The sequence below is a fragment of the Ictidomys tridecemlineatus genome, chromosome 3 (assembly GCF_052094955.1).
Source record: "Ictidomys tridecemlineatus isolate mIctTri1 chromosome 3, mIctTri1.hap1, whole genome shotgun sequence".
Classification (NCBI taxonomy): domain Eukaryota; kingdom Metazoa; phylum Chordata; class Mammalia; order Rodentia; family Sciuridae; genus Ictidomys; species Ictidomys tridecemlineatus.
Window position 1 is genome coordinate 128,914,296 of NC_135479.1, and position 11,828 is coordinate 128,926,123.

The following is an 11,828-nucleotide window of genomic DNA, read 5'->3' on the forward strand; positions in this document are numbered from 1 at the left end:
GACCTACAGACTAGGGAACAAAGAACATCCAAAGAACTAAAGGAAGCTGATAATGGCATGAAAGTTGGAGTGGCCAACAGATAAAGCTAGAGAAGGGTCATCAGAACTATGTCCCCAAGAGAAGTGTGAACCACAGCACCCTGAACAGTAACTGGAGGGTAGTGTACAACCACTAGCCTTTTTTTTAAACCAAGTTGACAATCATGTGTGCTTTAAGATCAGCTCCAGATGCCACAAGAAAGATGGCTTGAGTGAAGTAAGACAGGAGGTGGGGAAATCGGAAAACAGCTTCCTGTTGGCCAGATCTGAAAATGGCTTCCTATTGGCCAACCAATTAAGAGATGATGAAGGTCTGATTCAGGAAAGTGGCCTAGGAATGGAGAATGTGAATGGACTCAAGGAATATTAAAAAGGTAGAGCCAACAGGATTTGGTAAATGACTAGAGGCAGGCAGTAAGGAACAAGGTAGAAATAAAACTGAGAGGAATCAAGAAAAATGCCCAAGTTTCTACTTTGGGAAACTGAACAGATGTTGCTATCCTCTACTGAGATGGGGACGCAGGAAGCAGAGTAGTTTAAGGAAGGAGATGATGGGTTGAATGTAGACAGGTTGAGCGTAAAGTGTACAAGGGCCATTCTTAGGGAAAGGAACTGTAGGTGATTAGATTCTCTGCAAACCATCTAGCTTGGCTTAAATGCCCCCTCAAAAAAAAAAAAGAAAAGAAAAGAGAAAAAAAACTCCTGTTGATATTTAATGCCATTGTAAGGTATTAAGAGATGGGACCATATGGAACCTTGGGAAGTGATTGGGACATGAGAGTTTTGCCTTCATGAATGGTTTAATCCATTCTTGAATTAATGAATTCTTGATAAAGTAGGCTCGTTATTAAAAAATAAACTTCTTATTGGAATTTTTATTCTTCAAAGGAAAATTCTAAATTCCACAACAGGAAATCAGATTTCCAAATATGAAAATATGGCAGGTTTAATATCAGAAAATATTATAATTAAAACATTTTGATAAGTGGTGATTTTTAATTCAGACATTCCTACACATAAGGCTCTTCTGAGTGAATTTTGACCTGTATTGGAGTGTAGACACTGTACTATTCCACAGTAGTGAAGTGACAGCCTTGGAGGAGGTGAAGTGTTTTCAGGTGTACAGCTACTTTCCACAAAACCAGGGGTGTTGAGCCCTGTAGAGGACCTTGAGTGAAACTGCACCTTTGAGAGTGAGAGAATCAGAGAGCCAGAGCCCAACCCAAAGGAAGTATATCTATTGAGAGAGTTTCAAGAAGACCTCTTCCTCCAGGAAGCATGCATCCATCACCCTATTCTGCCTGGGTTAGGTTTGCCTCTCATTTGCTCCCATAGAACTCTGAGCTTCTCTGTCATGGCACTTGACACTCCTTATTGGAAATATCTGTTCAAGTGACCATTTCCCTGCTAGACCTATGCAATGTGAGGGCAGAAACTGTGTCTTGGACATTTGTAAGAACACTCTATTATCAAGAAATGTCTGAATTAAAAATCACCACTTATCAAAATGTTTTAATTATAATATTTTCTGATATTAATGATACTTACATACAGATAAGCATGCAATTTTATAAAATCATATCCTACTAACATAAGATCCAGCCCCTGAAAAGTCCTTTTTATATATGCCCCAAATAAATGTGACTTTCTCCCTGGTTAACCACTATATTAAGTTTGCCCCATTTTTTAAAAAATCTACCTCCGTGGGGCCCGATTCACATATATATCAATCTGAAAGGTATTCATTAAGTGCATATTCCTGGGAGGCACTGTGCAAAAGGCAGGATATATAGCATTGAACAAGATAGACCAGGCCATCATTGATGTTATTATCTAATGTCCACTGATACCTACTCACCTCCAAAACCCCAGAGATTCTGAAACTATCTCATAATCATAATATACTTCTGTCTTTGAAAGTATAATACATTTATAAGACAGGCCCGTGTTTATTCAGAAGCATCTGTAAATTTGCCATCCAAATTTAAATAACAAGTCTGCTAAAAGTATTTTAATTTTCTCCCAGCTACAGGGAACTGAACAGTCCAAAGGGATCCAGAGTAAGGTACATCCAAGTGTCTCTTGCCTTATTCAAGTACCCACATAGGAGTGTCTCATCCTGATCAGCATCTCAAGATAGCCCAAGGGAGACATTGAGGCCCACCCTCATACTGCATGATTTGCTGAGGTCTTTTAGCCTGTGTGAATTTAGGAATGGTGCTCCTCTGGACAGACACAGAAAAATACATCACTTCCTCCCCATGAGTTGCAACCCCACCTAATGTGCACAGTTTGGTGAGTTGAGTTTAGTTAGGATCTCAATCCAATGTGTCCCCTCAGCATAGTTTCATGCCGAGGCCCCACTGCCAACTCCCTATTCCTTAAAATGGGTACAAAATATGTCAGTACATGTCCATTACAGATGTTTCAAATTAGCACTCATAAATAGGGAAACCAATTTTCAGAAATTACTAAACTCTATGGAAATTCTAAAATTCCAACAGCAGCCACAGGAACTTAAAATGTGACTCAAACTCATTAAATTTCTTCCACGATTGCAACTTATTTCCTCCAAATAACTCTGTAGCTCTTGAAAACCTGTGACTTCACTAAGCTCTGAGCAATTCAGAAATGGAAAATGAGCACAGTCTCCAGTTGTACCGTCTGAGACACAGGCTCTGTGCCTGTCTGGACAAGTATCAAGGTCAGTGTTCCAACAGCCTGCCAAAGTTATCACTAAGGAAATACAGCCCAGGGGCCTTTGAGTCTCACTGAGCTTAAGTTCCCAATAAGTCATTTTGTTTTGTTTTTTTTTCAAGAACCAAGTCAACAAATACACTCATCCTAACCACGTTATATTTTTTAAATTTTTATTTGTTTTTATTTTTAATTATACATGAAAGTTGAATGTATTTTGAGATATCATACATACATGGAATATAGCTTCCCATTCTTGTGATTGTACATGATATGGCATTACACTGGTTGTGTATTCATATATGAACATAGGAAAGCTATATCTGATTCATTCTATTATCTTTACGTATTATATTAATGGTCTAGACTATCTGTGTTCAACTGCTTCCAAATGCATGTAAACCGATAAAATGACTTAGAGCACAAGCATAAAGAAAATACACAATCTTGATCATTTCCCCCATCTCATCTTTTGTCAGCCAGGATAGTCACCTGACCCTTTAAGATCTAGATAAGACAGGTTCCAATCCCAATTCCACGTCCTGTGAAAAGTCCAGGGCTCTCCAGGAAATTTCTGCAAATGGAGTAGCACAGAATACACTGTACTCACAACTTCTTCAACTCTGATTCCCAGCCTCCCCTGAATTGGGCTCTCCATTCAGGCCCCTAGGTCTGTTCCTTTATCTTGCTCCTGGTATTATGCATATGGCACCTGCCCTTTCGCTTGTGACTCCTGGAAGCCACTGAGGTCACAACTGGCATCATAATGCTGCCCTATACCAGCTCAGACATTCATGTATACAACCTGTTCTCCAAGTCCCTTTGGACACCCAGAACAGCATCTTGCTACCCACACCTGGCCCAGGACACCAGGAATAAATGGGCTATTTTCACCTTCAGCAGAGGCCCGACTTCTTAGTTTGCTTTAACAACATTCATCCTCTTTGCAGACAGCTGCTGTTTCAAAGAGCCATTTTCTTTTTCTTCTACTTTTCTGATGAATGGGGCAATGTAAATCAGGCACAAGAACCTCTTTCTTCAGCTTGAATAAACAGTGGAAAACTTTTTTACTGCACTCAGGTTTTCCAAACTTAAAGTTCCCAAATTATGAACTGCCAGGTGGTTTGGCCTGACTGGTTTAGAGTTCTAACTACTTAGGTTTAAAACTGAAAGTGTTTTAGCATTTAAATCTTGGTCAGGCCACAGCCTGAGGTCTGACAGACCCCATTTCATTGATGAGCTCTGTGTTAACAGCCTGTCTCAAGGGCACTGCCTTGTCCAGGCTCATGCCATTTGCCCTGTTCTCTCTACTTCCACATCAGAAGCAGAAAAAAAGGAAGATTCTAATTTGCTACATTATCTGAAAAAAATAAAAAGGGACAATTTTTCCTGTGTATGTGTGTATGTGTGTGTAAACAGATGTAAATACACATATAAACAGATATGTGTGTGTACATATATACATGTTTGTGTATGTACATCTTCTCATAGACTCCTAGAGCTCATCATAGCAATGCTCACCCTTACTACACACTAAAATCACTGAAGAGCTTTTGTAGAAAAACTGATACCTGCACTTCTTCCCAAGCCAGTTGTATTCTTCTCTCTAGAGGTAGATCCTCAGCATCTGTATTTATTTTGTATGAGTACTCTGTAAACTTCCAAGGAGATTCTTATGCATATATATGGTTGAGGACTAGTTATAGCTCCTCCAAGACCTTGCTACTCAGGCCTGACCAGAAGCAACAGCATCCTGGGTGTTGCAGAATCTCAGATCCCACCCCAGAGCTACTGAAGAAGAACCTTAGTAAGAACCCATGTAATCTATGTGCATATTACAATTTGGAAGCACTGATCTATTTACTCGCTGTTTGACAGATGAGGCCATGAGAGGCTGAGTGACTTCAGAAGTCATGTTGTTTAATGGAGACTCAAATGGGACCAGAGCACAAACCTCTTTACTGCCAGATCCTTTATTTCTGATATATTATTATTTTTCAGATCTAGCCAGTGATTAGATATTCCTCAAATTATGACTATCTTTCTCAAGCATTTCACAGCTCTCTCTGACTTGCCCAATTTTTAAAGTATCTCATTTTAAGAAATTTAAGATGATCAGAGGTTTCCTTTTCTGCTGGAAGAGAACAAAATGATTAGATGATATGACCAAACAAATTATTTATTATTATTTTTATTTTACTTTATTTTTTATTTATTTATTTGGGGAAAGACTTAATGGAGCAGCTTTGGAGAAAAGATGGAAGATGTTTAAAGAAATAACTGTCACCTAATTTGTGGAGCAAGAGGTTGCAAGAACCGTGACTAGTATTGATAGAACAGAGATTGCCTCCAAACTAGCAAGCCTAATTCTTGTGACAAATCAGAGCTCAGCATGCACAAGACATCATGCCTCCGTTTCAGATTTGAGAAGGAGCTCCCAAAATATGGGGAAGTTGATTGTAGGCTTGCAGATTCCATAGGTGCATTCTTGTAAGAACAGTCCAATTTCATTAGCACAGATTATGGGAATGAAAAAAATCCTATAGAACATATAATCCAAAGTTTTGCAGTCAGAGAAGCCCACTATATCAGTATGGGATCAGTCCACGCTTGTACATTCCCAAGAACTTGAGGAAGTCCCCGCCACCAGGTTCCATCTGTGCCACTAATCTTCCATCTGCACCCTGTACAGCTACTTTTAGCCTTCATACCCACCCCCAGAATCACAGAACCCATAGGGAAGGAAACTCCTTCACAACTTTTCTGTTGACAGCCTTCATTTTGAATCAGACTCCTTGGCCCATTCTTCACACTTTATTCCATTCTGCTTACACTGCTTGTTTTGGGAATGATTTTGGTTCTCCACCCTGGCTACATGGCCTCAAGTTGCTTCAGGAAAACAGCCTCTCCCCTCACTGCCTGCAATCCTCCTCCCCTGAATACCCCTTAGATAGAACAATCCCTAGTCCTGAGAATGGCTTCAGGCCACCAGAAATCCCCAGTCCAGTCCAGCAGCACTCACCCTCTGTGGCTTTCTGGTCCTAGCCTTTTAACATCTCAGAACAACTCTCAGCATTACTATAACCCCAAGGTTGCTGACCCTAAGAAGAAAGGCCTCTTCCTCAAATTATTATTATCTTTCTCAAGCTTTGAACCAAGAACTGATCACTGTTACAGCACTGATCCAACCCACTCCCAGTCCTGATGTCTTTGCTGGGGCATTTTCCTGGCATATTAATGCAGCTGCTTCGCCTCTCCATGAAATTTGTAATATCATGACTCTGATTCTCAGGAGAGGCAGGATGAGTGTTGTTTTGGTTCCCTGCCTGATGAAGTGACCCACATCCAAGGACACATTCCTTATGTGATATGCACTGCCTCTCCAGTTATCTCAAACGAGCTCAAATAGCACAAAAGTCTTCTGCTAATGTCAAGGGTTACGAAAAGAGACCCTTCTGCAATGCAAAGACACCATGCTAGCAGGGAAAATGCCCCTCTATAAAGACATGCAGAAACTATTTTCCAGCCCTTTGGGTTCCTCCTCTCAGGAAGCCAGCTGGAAGCCATCCCCAGGTTAGGGCCACACCAGAAAAGGAGGCAGCAGCTGTTCCAGGATAATTAAAGTCAGGCAAAGCACAGAGGGGGCCAGGAGCCTGATGGGAGAGGCAGTTGGGGTCAGACAGGACAGGAATCAGCACAGGGATTTAAAATACCCATTAGTTGCCATCAGACAGGAATGGCCCATCTAACCACTGTCCAAAGGTGAGAAAACTCTGAATGTAGGGTTATAAAAAGTTGTCTTTCACAGAGCAGCACCACCAAATCCACTCTCTTACTCCCAAATCCTTCTACAGAGGCTCCTCCAAGGAGGCTGAAAAATCCCTATGTCTCTTGTTATCAGATGACTTAACTAACAGGTAACATATTGAATGATTGATTGAATGAATGAATGAATAAGAGAAGGAGAAAATTCTATGGGTAGAAGCAGAGAACAGATTGATTTATTTAACTGTGTCTGAGAATCACACTGACAGCTGAGTTTCCGGAATGCCCAACATGGCTAGAGGCATGATGTTTATGAGCTGGTACGCAGGATCAGAGTAGTAATAATAACAGTGATCATTTGTCAGAGAGGTGCTGTCATGTACTAAGAGTTATGCTATATGTTGTGTTATCAGAAATCTTGCTGCTATGGAGTAGCAAAACTCAAACCAAACTGACAGGTTGGATATTAACCTTGACCCAATTTCACTTGAAATAAGCTTTTTGCTTTAAAGCATTGGATTTCTCTAAAAAGCTTAGATCCTCCAGGGTTTATAGAGATGAAAAAAGAAAGGCAAGATAAGCTTTGCATTTTACTATGCCAGTGAAGTATTATGGGACATTGAGCTATAAGCCAAAAAACTACCTTCATAGTGATCAAAATCTTGAACCCAAACCACTGTGAAAAGGTAATTGTTTCATAGATGGAGATTAAGGTTCACAATGGTTAAACATCTTGCCCAAGGTCATTAAGTCAGGAAGTAACAGAGACAGAATTTGAACTCAAATGTCTCTGATCCCAAAGCCCATGTGTTTTCTACTATCCCATGCTGACCAAAGCCATTATCATCTATCACTATTTGCTATTTGACTCTGGTGCTAGAGGAGGAAGTGGAAGTTATAAATATAGAATGGTGTCCCAGAACTTATCATCACTGGGCTGTGTGTGGTGGCACATACCTGTAATCCCAGTGGCTTGGGAGGCTGAAGCAGGAGGATTGCAAGACCAGAGCCAGCCTCAGCAATTTAGCAAGGCCCTAAGCAACTCAGCAAGACCCAGTCTTTAAATAAAATACAAAAAAAGGCTGGTGATGTGGCTCAGTGGTTAAGTGCTCCTAGGTTCAATCCCTTGTACAAAAAGAGAAAAAAAGAAGAAGAATTCCTCATCATTTCTGTGACTCACAGTGCTTCATTCAAGTCACCTTGGATCGTTTATTAGTTGGGTGTACACTAGACATTTTCAGTCCTAGGAGGTCTTGAAGGCAGGTGTTCTGACCATGAGGAGGGAAGTCTCCATCTAGGTCCCCTGCACTGAAGAGATTGTCACTTGAAATACATATTGAAGAGTAGGGTGCTTAACGTATTGATTGCCCTTCTTGCCATTCTAACAGGATTTTCTTGGGGAAGGGATACATAAGCCTGGAGTAATTTCCTTCTCTGTTTATCTCCTAACTTCAGAGAAGACAAAGCAAAGCACTTTTAGTATCTGGCTTCCCCTGACCCTGAAGGTTTTGCCTTCTTCCCAGATAACACACTAACAGGGGCAGAGACCCCCTCGTTGGGAGGAAATCCCACCTTGAAGTCACATCCTCCCCTATGACCAAGCAGTAGAGCCCTGTGATTTCACTCTGAGCTCTTCTAACATAGGGCTACATGATGTCTACAGAGATCACCTGCTCATTATCGAATGTTGCTCTTTCATTTACTCTCTTAGTATTATTGAGTACTTACTATCTGCCAGTTATAATTCTAGGTGCCAGAAATGATTCAATAAACGAGATGGAAAAGTCTATGTCTCCAGAAAATTTAGACCGTGGCAAAAGGGATAGAAAATTAATTAAGTAAACATGTAACAGTTAATTTAAATTTGTGCCAAGTGCTGTGGGTAAAAGAATAAGGCAATCAGGTAGAGAGTAAGGGAGGTTGCAGGAGGGCTCACTCTACAAAGCATGCTCAGGAAAAGTCTCCCCATGGAGATTATTTGAGCAAAGAGCTGAAGATTGAGGAGGATCCAGCCTTGTAAGAGTTAGTGAAAGAACCATCCAGGCAGAGAGACCAGAAAGTGCAAAATCCCTGAGGTAGGCAAGAGACAGACATTTAAGAAAGAGTGACTGCAGCATGGTTAGCATGAATGGGGGGTGTTAATATAAACTTAAAGAGAAAGACAGGGACTAGATCAGAAAGGCTATTGTAGGCCAGGGTTAGGAATTTGAATTTTCTTTCTATATAAAATGGGAAACAATCGAGGATTTAAGTAGGGCAATGCCATCAGATATCTGTTTCAAAACTCATTCTGGTGATGTAGAAAAAAGAATAAACAGGACAAGCATGAAAGAAAGGAGATCAGATAGAGGATTTGGCAGATGTCCAGGCAAAATATTGTAATGCCTTAGAGTAAGAGATGGCAATAGAGATGGAGAGAAGAGGATGAACTAAGGATACATTCTTTAGAGAGAGTCGACAAGACTTGGTTTAGCGCTGGATACAGAAAATAAGGTAAAGGAAAATCCAAAGCAGCTCCTAGCTTTGGGGTTTAAGCAAATGGTTGGAAGGTGATGTTCTTTGTTATTATGGGAAACTCCATTTGCTATCCAAATGGAGTTGCCAGTAGCAACTGGATTTGTGATTCTGGGGCTCAGAGAAAATTTGGGGCTAACAGTACACTTTTGGAGGACATACCTTTACATGTTAAGGAAAAAAATAATGTATCAAGAGGGTTCAGACAAAGGAGGGGAGAAGACTCAGGACAGACCTTGGGGCACAACTTTATTTTGAGGTTGGCTGGCAGAAGGAAAAGCCAGTCTTAATGATACATTGAGCAAGAGGAATGCACGCAGTATAATCACAAAACCACCTTATTCTTTTCTCTCAATGCCCGTTCAGACTGTCCCATGCTGAAACGGATTGTTTCTTGTTCCTTGAGCAAAACCAAAGGCAAGTTTGTGAGTTTTCTGAACATTCTTAAATAATAAAAAGCCACTGTTCATTGCTGATCAGACACAGTCACATTTAAGAGCCTCATTTCAGTCTTAGGAATGATCCAGGTTAATAAGAAAATCTTCCAAATCCATGGCAAGTTGAGGCTCTTCCCTCCCCCAGTCTGGAGCCGGTGGCCCTTCTCTATCTCACCTGAAACGTGAAGTCCCCTTTCCCAATTCCATAGGCCACCTCTGGTTCCTCTGGGATGGAAGGCCAATGTGAAGGAGGAAAAGGTATGGGAAAGGAAAGCTCTGATTTGCCTAGTCTCGTTGTGAACTAATCAGAGCTCCCTGGGCTCCACAGATGTCTAGAGCTTATTCTTTCTCTTGTGAGACAATATGATGGTTTCTTCAGACTCCACCATTTCAGGAAGTCTTATAGGGGCAGCTCACTTACTAGAAATAAATTCATCATGGTCACTTATAATTCCTCCTTCACAATTCTAGAAACTAATGGGAAATCTCCATCATTTTTGTAGTTAGTGTAGGTGTTGTTCTCCAAGAAGATCTCTTTGGCAGGATCTAAAAGACCCACATGCCTACTCCCTATCTATATTTTATCTCCATTGGAAGCACTCAAGAATCATTTGCCAAAAGTGTGGAAGAACATCCAACATAGCACCAACTCTTCCCCCTGCCATCAGAACAGCCAGCAAGCCACATTCACAGTCCACCATACTTTGCTCAACAATGATCCCCAGCAAAGCCCATTTCCCTAAACTGGCAGGGAGACACAAGCATCCCACACTGTCTCCCTACTGTGGGGAAAAGCTTGTATTACAGACCTCTCTAAAGAAATATCCTTTCCAATTTCTCATGCACTTTGATCTCTAAACTCTTTTATAAGCTGGGGATATATTTAATCAACTAAGGGAGATAAAACCCATTCCAGGTCTTTTTTCCTTGATTGTCTTACTCCTTATTTCAAAAGATGGACATCTTTTGCTCCCATTGGGCTGGGAAGCCAAAGATCAGGATAAAATAGGATGAGTCTTGGTTCAAAATCTGCAACCCGGGCTGGGACTGTAACTTAGTGGCAGAGCACTTGACTAGCATGTGGGAGGCTCTGGGTTCAGTCTCCAGTACTATATATATATATATATATATATATATATATATATATATGTAAACAACCAACAAACAATTCTGTGCCCCCAACCCAGAAAACTTAGAAACAGCAACCAGAGGGGAAAATAAAACCAGGAGGATATGTTATGGGAAGAGATACAAGGTACTCAGTTATGTCAAATATTGCTAAAAGGAGGTGCATGATGAAAGACAAAGAAGCCCACTGGATTTGGTACTTCTAGTTTCAATTTAGTGTAGTGTTGGGAACAATAGTTAAACTGAAATGCTGAATACTTCTGTTCTCCCCTTCTTCCTTGCAAAGAGAATCTCTACCACCTGCTCAAGTGGAAATTCTGATTGGTTCAAGGCAATCACTATGATCTACTTTCCTTCAATAATGATTAGTTTATGAATGGGCATAGGATACAGTCTTGTTGTGTGGTTTGGGTTTTGGTTTTTTGTCTTGCTTTATTGCAGTGCTGGGGATGAAACCCAAGGCCTCATGCATGCTAGACAAGTGCTGTACCACTGAGCTCCACCCTTAGCCTGCATGTGGTCCAATCCTACCAATGAGATGTGAAGAAGTCTGTTAAAGAACTCATATACAGGTATCTCTTTTTCTTAAAAAAAAAAAAATTACACAAAAAGAAAACAGCTCCTCTTATTTCAATAGTTATTGTTATTTCTGCATGTGTCACCTAATTCTGTGGAAGCCATCTTGACACCAGCCTGGGGATACAGCCAACCCTAAAGAGAAGGCTATAAAGATAATGCCCCCAGCAGAACCAGAGCCCATAGCTGGAGCCTGCTCTACCTGTGGAGTTCTTGTCATCTGAGCCAATTAATCCCCATTCCCATATTATTTTACGCAGTTTTCTGTTATTTAATGCAAAAGAAAAGAAACAGAAACAGAAATATACCCCCTCCAAAAAAATGTATCCTAAAAAATAGGGGAAGGGAGTTGAAGAATTGAGGGCAGAATGTAGATAACTGTTCTGAGTTGTTTTTCTGAGAACAGAGATATGGTCTGGAAGCTGGATAAAGATAAGCCCTCTAGTGAAGGATTTTTAAAATGTGAGAGATACTGTAGCCAGTTTGTAAGGAGATGGAAATGATCCAGCAGAATGGGGCTGGGACAGAGCTCAGTGGGAAAGCGCTTACTTTGTTTGCCCTAAGCCCTAGGTTCAATCCCAGCCTCGGAAAAGGCAAGAGAAGGAAGGAAAAAAGAAAAGGAAGTAAGGAAAGAAAGAAGAAGGACTGCATAGCTGCAAGAGCAAGCATCCC